General features: G+C 36.4%; 1 pseudogene; it reads right to left on the reverse strand.

Annotated features, from left to right (window-relative positions):
- Positions 1 to 641: 641 nt before the first annotated feature.
- Positions 642 to 11,094, reverse strand: LOC116981987 (annotated as a pseudogene).
- Between the last annotated feature and the right edge of the window lie 235 nt (positions 11,095 to 11,329).

Here is an 11,329-nt window from a genome sequence, read left to right on the forward strand (position 1 = left end):
GAATGGCCTAATTCTACTCCCATCCAATGATTTCCAAGTTTTCAAAGTTACTTGATATTTTGACGTTGATTCTAAATGTCTCTAGGGGTGTGTGTGGTTCAAAAACATACCAACCATATTGCTGAACTGTAGGAATTCATTTTCAGGTATTTATGATTCAGTTCACTTTTACAACGTGTCATTTACTTCAGAAAATAAGAAACTTCACAAGACAAGAAATGTCACAATTCGAGTTTTTATTGCATTTTGCGGTAAAATATTATGCAATGTACTCAGGATATGGATGGAAGCATGCTGGTTCTCTAAGCCAATTAATTGAGCATCATGTGCAGGAAGATACTGCAGATGCTGATTTAAACTGAAGAGAGACACAAAAAGCTGGAGTAATTCAAAGGTCAGTCAGCATCTCTGGAGAAAAGAAATAGGTAACGTCTCGGGTCGAGACCCTTCTTCAGACTGAAAGTCAGGGGAAACGGAAAAAGAGATATAGACGGTGATATAGAGAGATATAGAACAAATTAATGAAAGATATGCAAAAAAGTTACGATGATAAAGTAAATGGGCCATTGTTAGCTGTGGGCCAGGTGAAATTTGTTGGCAAAGCAGAGTGAAGCAGAATGCTGATTACTCAATACATTGCTTCAGCGGTCATATTGTAAGCCTGCGTCTATCGTTTTATTAATCCAATCAAGATATTTCTTTGTTAATAAAGTGTAAATTCCAGGTTTTTTGGGATTGGCACATCCCTTACCATACGACACTATCCCAATGTACTTTTTGTTGCATATCAAAGGGCCACCTGAATCACGCTGGAAGAGAAAAAAACATCAAAGATGACAATAATTAAATGGAATTAGCTAAAATGACGGAGCTTTTAAATGACTCTGATCTTCAAAGGAATGTGGAGACATCAAGTCCTTTGGGTCATATGCCTGAGTTTGCTAAATATACAGAACCTGTCTGCTTGTCTTCGGACAGCTTAAAGTTACTGAATGTTACCGTACCCACAACTCCATTTCCAAGACAGATTAGATGGGGTGTGTGAGCATTGTGGATGATGGGATCAAGTCATGCACAGCATCTGGCATGGAGCTTCCTTTCAAAATTATCCCATTTATAGCTAACCAATAATCCTTTAAAAGTTTAAGAAGGAACTGCAGATGCTGGAAAAAAATGGAAGGTAGACAAAAATGCCGGAGAAACTCAGCAGGTGAGGCAGCATCTATGGAGAGAAGGAATAGGTGACATTTTGGGTCAAGTCACTTCTTAGACTAATGTTAGGGGTGGCGGGGAAAAGAAAGGACGATGCGGAGACAGTAGGCTTGTGGGAGAGCTGGGAAGGGGAGGGGAAAGAGGGAGAGAGCAAGGACTACCTGAAATTGGAGAAGTCAATGTTCATACTGCTGGGGCGAAAACTACCCAAGCAAAATATGAGGTGCTACCTTTTAAAGGTGCCATTTAATAAGTGCTACCATTTAAAGGTGTAGCACTTATTCCCCCAACTCCCAATGCCTTGAATCTCCTCTTTCCACCATGTGTCATCCTGAAATCTACAACTAACTCATCAAGATCTGTCAAATCACTTGTCATCTGGAAGCTGTATAATGCTGCTCTTCATAAATGAATCCAGGTGGTTTATAACTTTTGAAATATGTGAATGTCTCCAAAATGTCCTGAATGACACATCACTGCAAACCGTACCCTGAGCCCAAAACCTGATCATCCAATGCAAACCTTTTGTTTCCTTTCACTGATCCATTTTGGTATCCAGGCACCCACATTTCCCTTAACTTTTTTGGCTTTCAATTTTTTCATAGGATTATTGAATTGAAGAATCTCGCAGCATGGAAATTGACCCAAATCATCCACGCCAACCAAATGGAACATCTCCAGACTAATCCCAAAGTAGAAACAAAGAACTGCAGATGCTAGTTTATACCAAAGATAGACACAAAGGGCTGGAGTCACTCAGCGTGTCTGGCAGCATCTCTGGAGAAAAAGGATGGGTGACATTTTGGGTTGGGTCCCTTCTTCAGTGGTTTTCAGGCTGGCAACAGTCTGAAAAAGGACCCCGACCCAAAATGTCACCCACCCCCCATCTCCAGAGATGCTGCCTGACCCGCTGAGGTACTCCAGCATTTGTGTCTATCCATACTAGTTCCATCTCCCCTTTATGCCAAAAGGGCTTGTCCCACTTAGGTGATTTTTTAGGCGACTGTCATAGTCGCTGCAGAGCGCCGAAAAAAACGGTGACTGTACGCCGCTACGACATACAACAGTGCAAACAAAAATATTATAATATTATTAAAATTTAAATTATCTGTTATATAACTTTAACATACAACTGTGCATACAAAAATATTATAATACTATTTATTTATTTTATTTATTTATTTATTTATTCCGAACAAGTAAAGACATTAACGACATTAATATTAACAAAATCGAAATTATCAAACAATTGGACATTACAATCAATATTTACAAAGCAATGAGAAGAACAAAATCAAAGTTCCAATGTCCAACTCTGTGTCTGTACAAGCTCGAAAAGGAGTGAGAAGAAGAATAACTTATTAAATCTCACCCCTTTTCCCCAACACTTCTACCATATCTAAAAATCAATTCATTACTATTAATAATACTACCCTAGGCAATTTCCCGTAATACCTACAGACATATATAGACATACAACTATTATGTACATACAAACTTCATAACTGAAGTACCCAAACATAAGTAAACAATAGTAAAGCAATAGATAAACACTAACCCCCACTTGTCAACCATCCCCTCCATCCCTGTACCCCTTGAGAATTATTTTTTTATATATCATTTTAAAATGATTCATGTTTGTGCATTGCTTCAATTCCCCGTTCAATTTATTCCACACTCCTACTCCACAAACCGAAATACAAAAGGTTTTTCTAGTCGTACGGACTTTTTGTTTCTTAAAGTTAAATATTCCTCTTAAATTGTAACCCCCCACACGCTCGTTAAATAATTTTTGAATGTTTCCAGGTAAATTTTTATTTTTGGCCCTAAACATTATCTGAGCTGTTTTGAATGTAACCAAATCTTCCAATTTAAATAATTTTGACTCTAAAAATAATGGATTCGTATGACCCAGATACTTAGCATTATGGATAATACGAATTGCTCTTTTTTGCATCATGATTAATGAGTGTATCGAATTTTTATAGTTATTACCCCAGACTTCTGCACAATAATTTAAGTAGGGTAAAATCAATGAACAATAAAGAATACGGAGTGATTTGTAATCCAGAGCTTGCTTGGCTTTGTATAATACAGAGATACTTTTTGCCAATTTTAATTTTACATGTTTAATATGTGATTTCCAGCTTATTTTATCGTCAATTATAACCCCAAGAAATTTATTTTCATGCACTCTTTCAACTTCCACCCCATTTATCTTTATACTTACTAGTGTATTTATTCTACAATTACCAAATAACATTATTTTAGTTTTACTCAGATTTAATGAAATTTTATTCCTATCAAACCATATTTTCAATTTACCCATTTCTTTTATTATTTTATCCAATAGCTGTTTTAAATTTTCCCCAGAACAAAAAATATTTGTATCATCTGCAAACAAAACCAGCCTCAAGACATTGGACACATTACAAATATCATTTATGTACATGATAAATAATTTTGGGCCCAGCACTGACCCCTGTGGTACACCACACACAATGTCCAAGCATGTAGAATTATGACTACCCAGATTTACAAACTGTTGCCTATTCCTTAAGTAGCTTTTAATCCAGTCCAGTACTATTCCTCTAATTCCATACCTCTCCAATTTTTTAAATAAAATATCATGATTAATTGTATCAAATGCTTTTTTTATGTCAATAAATATCCCAGCTGCATATAATTTCTTATCAATGGCGTTTGTGATGTCTTCAATTAATTCTAGTATTGCAAGTGATGTTGATCTATTTGTTCTGAATCCATATTGACTTTCTGTGATTAATTTATTCTTTTCTACAAATTTGTCTAATCTATTATTAAACATTTTTTCTAATATTTTGGAAAATTGTGGGAGTAAGGAAACAGGTCTATAGTTTGTAAAATGATGCTTGTTCCCAGTTTTGTATATTGGTATTATTTTTGCTATTTTCATTTGAATTGGGAAAGTACCGGTTTGGAAGGATAAATTACAGATGAATGTTAAAGGTTTGGAGATCCCCTCGATGACCATCTTAACTAGCGACATGTCAATGTCGTTGAAATCGGTAGACTTTTTATTTTTACATGTTTTGACAATATCCAACAGTTCTTTTTCTTCTACTGCCGTAAGAAACATAGAGCAGGGATTTCTCTCCACTAAATTCTCAGGAGTTTCTCCAGATGTCCCTGAATCGGGGATTTGTTTAGCCAGGTCTGGTCCAATATTTACAAAAAAATTATTAAAACTATTAGCTATATCTTCCATATTGTAATTTTCCTTATCCTTATCAATAAAATACTTCGGATAATTTGTTCTCCCCGGACCATTTCTGATAATACTATTAAGTATGCTCCATATTCTTTTTATATTGTCTTTATTTTCATCTAATTTCTTCTTATAATAATCTTTCTTGCTTTCTCTTATGATGTAAATTAATTTATTTTTATACTTTTTATATTTATTTTCTGTATCTTTAGTTCTCTCTCTTATAAAATCTCTGTATAGGGCATTCTTTTTTTTACAAGCATTTTGTAATCCCTTTGTAATCCATGGACATTTAGTATAGTTTGATTTTCTATTATATTCTTTAATTGGACAATTTTTATCATATAATGACTTAAATATTGCAATAAATGTTTCATAAGCACTATCAGTGTCTCTTTTTTGGTATATTATATCCCAGTTTTGTGCCAATAGATCCTTTTTTAGTGCATTGATAGCTTCCTCCGATCTCACTCGTCTATATTCTATTAATTTGTTTGGTTTGTTGTTCCTGTGGATATTATCATAAACTATAAAAACTGGCAGATGGTCACTTATATCATTAATTAATAATCCACTTACTATTTTATTTTCCACATCATTATTAAATATATTGTCAATGAGTGTAGCGCAATGGGAAGTAATTCTACTCGGTCTAGTGATTTTAGGAAATAGACTCATGCTGTACATAGTATTAATAAAATCTTCTGTAAGGTTGTGTTGATTAGGATTTAATAGGTCAATATTGAAATCGCCACATAAAAACACTGATTTACTACTTGTTGTTGAAAACATACTCTCCATCCACCCCTTGAAGATTTCAATATTTGACCCCGGTGCCCTATATATACAACTAATGATTACATTTTTAATTCCACCATTAATTATTTCTATAGTTATACATTCGTGCAGATTGTCAACCACAGTTGTCATATTTTCTACTACCTTATAATTCAGAGTTGTATCCACATATAGTGCTACCCCTCCTCCCGCCTTATTTTTTCTATTGATGTAATTGAAATCATATCCGTCCATCTCAAAATCAATTCCCTTTTCCTGATTAATCCATGTTTCAGATATTGCGATGACATTGAATGGCTGTAAAAATTTTTGTAAATACTCTTTAATACTATTAAAATTCGCATAGAGGCTCCTACTATTAAAGTGTATAATCGATAATTTGCCTTTTACATTAATATTCTGATTATACTGATCCTCTGTGTAGTAGCAGCAGATATTTTTGTCGTTGGAATTAAAGTAAAAATTATTGTCCGGGTCTATATCGTATTCCAAATCCTGTAAATTGTGATCGGTATATTCAAATGGTTGTAACTTCAGTTGTTTCTTTTCACTTATTATTTTAATTACTTGACTACCATTTCCAGATGTAAATGACTGAATTCCTTCAGTGTATGCCATAATTGCGTGTGTAACTAAATTTCACCTCACAATCCCGTTTTATGATCATTGGTATTTGTCCAGTTCTGCAATATCTCTAATGACCAGCACTTTGGCTTCCTCTGGTGTTCCATTTAATTTAATAAAGATTTTACAGTTTGCAGTCCAGGTATTTAGTATTTGTTTCTGTTTCTTAAGGTTTCGTGCTTGTCGGGCTATATCGGCATTTCGTTTTGTTAGGTGTTCATTCATAAATACTTTTGTTCCCTTCAACTGTCTTCCTTGTTTTAGGAGACTAACTTTATATTTTCTGTTGACAAACCTTATTATGATGGCTGGTTTGTCATCGCTATTTTTATCCTCTTTGGATTTTCTCCTGGGCAGGGGGTGACAAGCCTCGATGTTATCGCAGTCCAAGTGTATTCCTTTTGACTGCAGGAAGGCCGCCACCTGTTGCTCCGTGGAGCTTGTATCCATTGCCCCGGGCTCCCCCCCGCTGTCTTCAGTCACCGCCCGTGCGTATGACCGGGGCTTTATACTGAGCCCGGTAATGATAACATTATTCGCTCTGGTGTACTGCTCCAGGTCCGCAACTCTGCTCTCCAGGAACACCAGTCGCCGGTCCTTTTCGGCGCTCTGGATCCGGAGAGCCTTTACCTCCGCCACCAGGTCGAGGATGGCTTTCTGCTGTTGTTTGACAGCAGAAATCTCCACCGTCATAAAATCCAGCGCTCTTTTTATTTCTTCGCCTTCCTCCGTTGTTATTGCCTTCTTCGGAGGCATGGCTGTCACTGGTTAGTCCTCCTACAAATATTACACAAAACTACGAAATGCTCAGGTCCGTCGGCAGCGCTGCTATTAAAATTTTAATTAACTATAATATAACTTTAACATACAATTGGAATCCACCGATGTCATCATCGGTATCTACGGAAGGATGGAACATTTCAATCTATAGAACCAGTGGAGATTTTACACACACACACACACTGAGAGCTTTATTGTCATTTTACTGATAACAATGCTACATTGCACACTCACCTGACAAGAATCTCCTCTGCCTTGACTGTCGCCAACACAGATCATGTCCTGGGTTACTTCAGGATCGTGATTGTAATAGTCCTTGCTGTTGCATGTTTTACGATCTATTACTTTTAGCTTCACCTCTTGAAGTGTGTCAGAATGATTTTCTGAGCATGTACTTGTTTTCCCCCATCCTGCCACTGAGCAGGAAGTCCCAGGTTTCACATCAGTGACCTTTGTTTTCGGTAGTTTGAGCACTTTCACATCTTTGTTGAACTTGACGTTCCTTCCCAGCTGTGGTATAAATAACAATTAGTTATAACAGTCGAGAATATTTTAAACATATCATCACAGGGAGATGCTAAATGGAAACACATCTTTCGGCTACCCATTATTATGTTGCATATTGTTAAAATGTATTTTGAAGTTATAAGTGTGTAGTACAAATAGGAGAAAGGGTAAGTTAATTGCTGCTTGATCCCCTTTTGAAGATCAGAAAGTATTTGTTCAGAATTTATCTTCAGGAACTATCTGATCAAACTTTTGATACACAATGTTAGGCTTCACTAATTGGAAAAGGTTTCTTCCTTGAAGGATTCAGTGGCTGATTATCAAGAAGATTCTGGCTGTGCACAGAGACAACAGATCACATTAGGAATTATTACACATTGCTAAGTTACTGTGGGCTAAAGACATGAAAGAAAATATCACGTGTACTTTTCCCAATGTTCTTTGCTGAAAACGTTTTTATGTTTTAAGAAGGAAAGGACTAACGAAGGTGACATCCAATCAACAGATTGAAGATATATCCATATTAACTTTTGACTTTTCATCAGAGGTTATTTTTCTGTAAAATGAAAGTTGCTGTCTTAGTAAATTAAGGATTTTATACACGATGAGCAAGAAAGATAATTCATACTTTCAGCAAAATTATGTCATCGCTTCCAGTTTTATCGTTGAACTTTCCATTGTCAATCCATTTAATGATAGGAACTGTTTGTTTACTCTTCTTATCCTGTGAAAGAGAATGTGCTCCAAGAACCACTTGAGATTCCCACTTTGCTTCCATTGTACTAAAAGAATCAAAAAGAAAGTTAATAATGCCTCATTTAAAAAAAAAAGACAATTACCAGATATTCGTCAAGCAAAAAAAATTCAAACATCCAGCAGCGTGTAAAATCAGGCTAAACAGCTAATAAACTAGCAACTTCCAAGAGATGATCACCTCTGAAGGGAGAGTCTGGAACACTATTTCTGTTGGAAGTTACCACCAATGTGATAATGAGCAACTTTCAAATGGAATTGATCTTAACTAATTGTAATTGAATCCTATTATCTTCCGTAATATACAGAATGTGAAAATGAATACACGAGAAGGAGTTAGATGTTATGGGACGCATAAGAGTTGATACAGCCCCAGGACCAGCTGGAATCTATCCCAGGTTGCAATGGGAAGTAGAGGACGAGCCAACCAGGGCCCTGGCGGAGGCTTTTTGTGCACGTTTTTTACTTTTCCTGCCAAAATGGACAATTTCCACATTTTTAAGTCTGTTTTGTTATTTGGCTACCAGGACAATGGAATGCAGGTACTTAGATTATACTTGTGTAATTGAAAGAAAAGTATTTTTCATGGAAATAGGAACCAATACGTGTTGACGTCCAACATTAATGGCATGATCATGCTGTTTAAAATGAATAATTTCATGTGGGATGGGAGAATGAACCATTAGTTTATAGCAATATCATACTATCATTAAAGTAATATTTCACTTTTACATGGCATAGCTTACGGTTTACAGTGCGCTGCAGTGAGAACCCAGTTTTTACTGATCAAAGCGCCTCCACACCAATGTTTATACATGTTGTTGTCCTTAGATATTTGGATGGATGCCATGTAAGTGTTTGAGCGGGCTTTAGCCTTTCGACCTCCGATAATTTCCACTCCATGATCTGTAATATATAGGTTTAGAAACATTATTCCATTTGTCATTTTTATTCATTTATGTGCTGTGGACATCAATGGCAGGGCAAGCATTTAAGTGGTGAATGAATTACAGAGTTATTGTGTGCAGCTGCTTACATAGGTAAATCGTACCATTAAATCTAAGATACTATTTTATGTAAAATGTACAATAAGTAATTTATTTTAATATTGTTGAAATAAGATTGATACTTGATAAAAAAATATTTTTTGATGCTACGGGGATGATAAGCAGTGTGTCGTTCTGTACTCATATTCAGCAAGTCCTGGATCACATCCAGGCTTCAGCTGGCAAGAGCTAATAACGTGTCACCAAAGAAGGCTAGAAAATGGTTATCTCCAACAAGAAGGAGTGCAACCATCTTCATTTGAAATCCAGTAACATTACCAGAAACATAAACTGATGGAAACATAAATACTGCAGTTATAAGATTAGGAGACAAAGGTTGACAAAGCAGATCTACCATACCTAGAAACAATTAAGTAAAACTCAAGTATAATGGATAGCGCAAAGGGGAAGAAACAGTTGGGAATAAAGCTCTCAGCATTGTAGCACATTGTAGTGCATCAGTTCCATAGACCAGATGGTGGTGAATGCCTGGATTGCATTCAACCAGGGTAATGGTTGAGGCAGATACGATAGTGGCATTTAAGAGACTTTTGGATAGGCATATAGATATGCAAGGAATGAAGGGATGTTGTTTATGTGCAGGTTTGGTTTAGTTTAGTTTACTTTAGAGATACAGCGTGGAAACAGGCCCTTCGGCCCACCGAATCCACGCCAACCAGCATTCACCCTGCATTATTAGGTCTACCACTGCGCCATTGTGCCACCCAAAGACAAGTGATGGTCTTGGCATCATGTTCAGCACAAGATGGACAAAAGCAAATCTCCATTTCCTTCAAATGCATGCAACCCAGATTGCACAGATTGAAAAGTGTTCACAGACAAAATGGGTTCTGGAGAACATCATCACTTGCTATTTCCCTCCAAGTCACACATTATGCTGCCTTGGAAGTCAGAGTACTGTGGGCATGTTCATTGTATTAACAGCAGCTGTTCAAGAGGGATGTTCATGGTCCCCTTCTTAAGGGCAATGAAACACAGGCAGAAACATACTCAGGGATCCCCTGTAAATCCTGTGAATGTTAATATAAAAATATACTTTCAAAGATCCACATTTTTTTTTAACATATAACAGGCAGCCACCATGAGTTAGTTATATTCCAGGATGAGAATCAAACACATGATACACGAATGCAGAATGGCTGGGAAAATTATCTATGGGTTTGTGTGGAAGTTGCTTGTTCTTAAGCCTTACATCTTCCTATTTTCATGTACAGTGTCTATTCATAGAACATAGAGGAGTACAGCCCAGGAACAGGTTCTTCGGCTCATAATATCTGTACCGAACACAATGCTAAGATAAATTTATATCTGCCTGCCCATAATCCACATCCCTCCATTCCTTGCATGTCTATATGCTAATCCAAAAGCCACTTAAACTATACTGTCGTATCTGCCTCCACCACCACCTGGCAGCATGTTCCAGGCACTCACCGCACTCGATGTGAATTATAGCTGAATATTGGGCAGCAAATTCAATGTTACATGTTCACCCAAAATTTAAATTATGCCCATGCAAATTACACTTGTCAGTTCTTTCATTAATCCTGGTGGAATAAAAATGTTATGGTTGCATATCAGCAAGTACATTTACAAGGAGAGTTGATGTTAATACATATTTCTGTCAGAAAAAAAATCTCTTAGTTGAGTACAACTAATGTTACAACACTAACAAGAAAAAATGCAGGGAAATAAATATCTATTTGGATAAATATGAAAGATAAATATTAATTCATCAGACATTGAAAATGTAGCTTCACTCATTAAACAATGTGCTGAGGATAATATATTCAATTAAGTATCAATAACATAAATCCTAATATAAATATAGGAAGTTTACCTGTTGCTTATTTTAATACTTACAGGCTGGAGTTAAGGAGATGGCAAGCAAAAGAAAAAGACTGTGCTTCAATAATTTCATCATAGCTGTTCTTTGGATCCCTCTGTTAACTGTAATTCAGGTATTTTGCAGTTGATTTATACCATACTCAAACGGATGCGGTTTGGTCATTTTGATCTCATCTCTTCAAAGGTCAAGCTTTGTGAAAACCTTCTAACATACGTTTATTCCATCTATTGAAAGCCACATGACAGGGTCACAGCTAACCAGAAAACTACAACAAATATAACGGGTTTCACCGAGGCTCGTTTCAAATATTGGTTTCTATCTCTTTACATTTTGTTGGAAGTTTTCTGGAAGACCATGATGATTCACAGGACTACCTACAGCTATTTCAAGAGTCAAGAGTGTTTTATTCTCATTTGACCAGCAGGTGGCACTGTATGATGGCAGCCACGCCCACAGCCTGTCTCGTCCCTTACAATAGCGGAGTCAGGGGACATG

The sequence above is a fragment of the Amblyraja radiata genome, chromosome 1 (genome assembly GCF_010909765.2).
Source record: "Amblyraja radiata isolate CabotCenter1 chromosome 1, sAmbRad1.1.pri, whole genome shotgun sequence".
NCBI lineage: Eukaryota > Metazoa > Chordata > Chondrichthyes > Rajiformes > Rajidae > Amblyraja > Amblyraja radiata.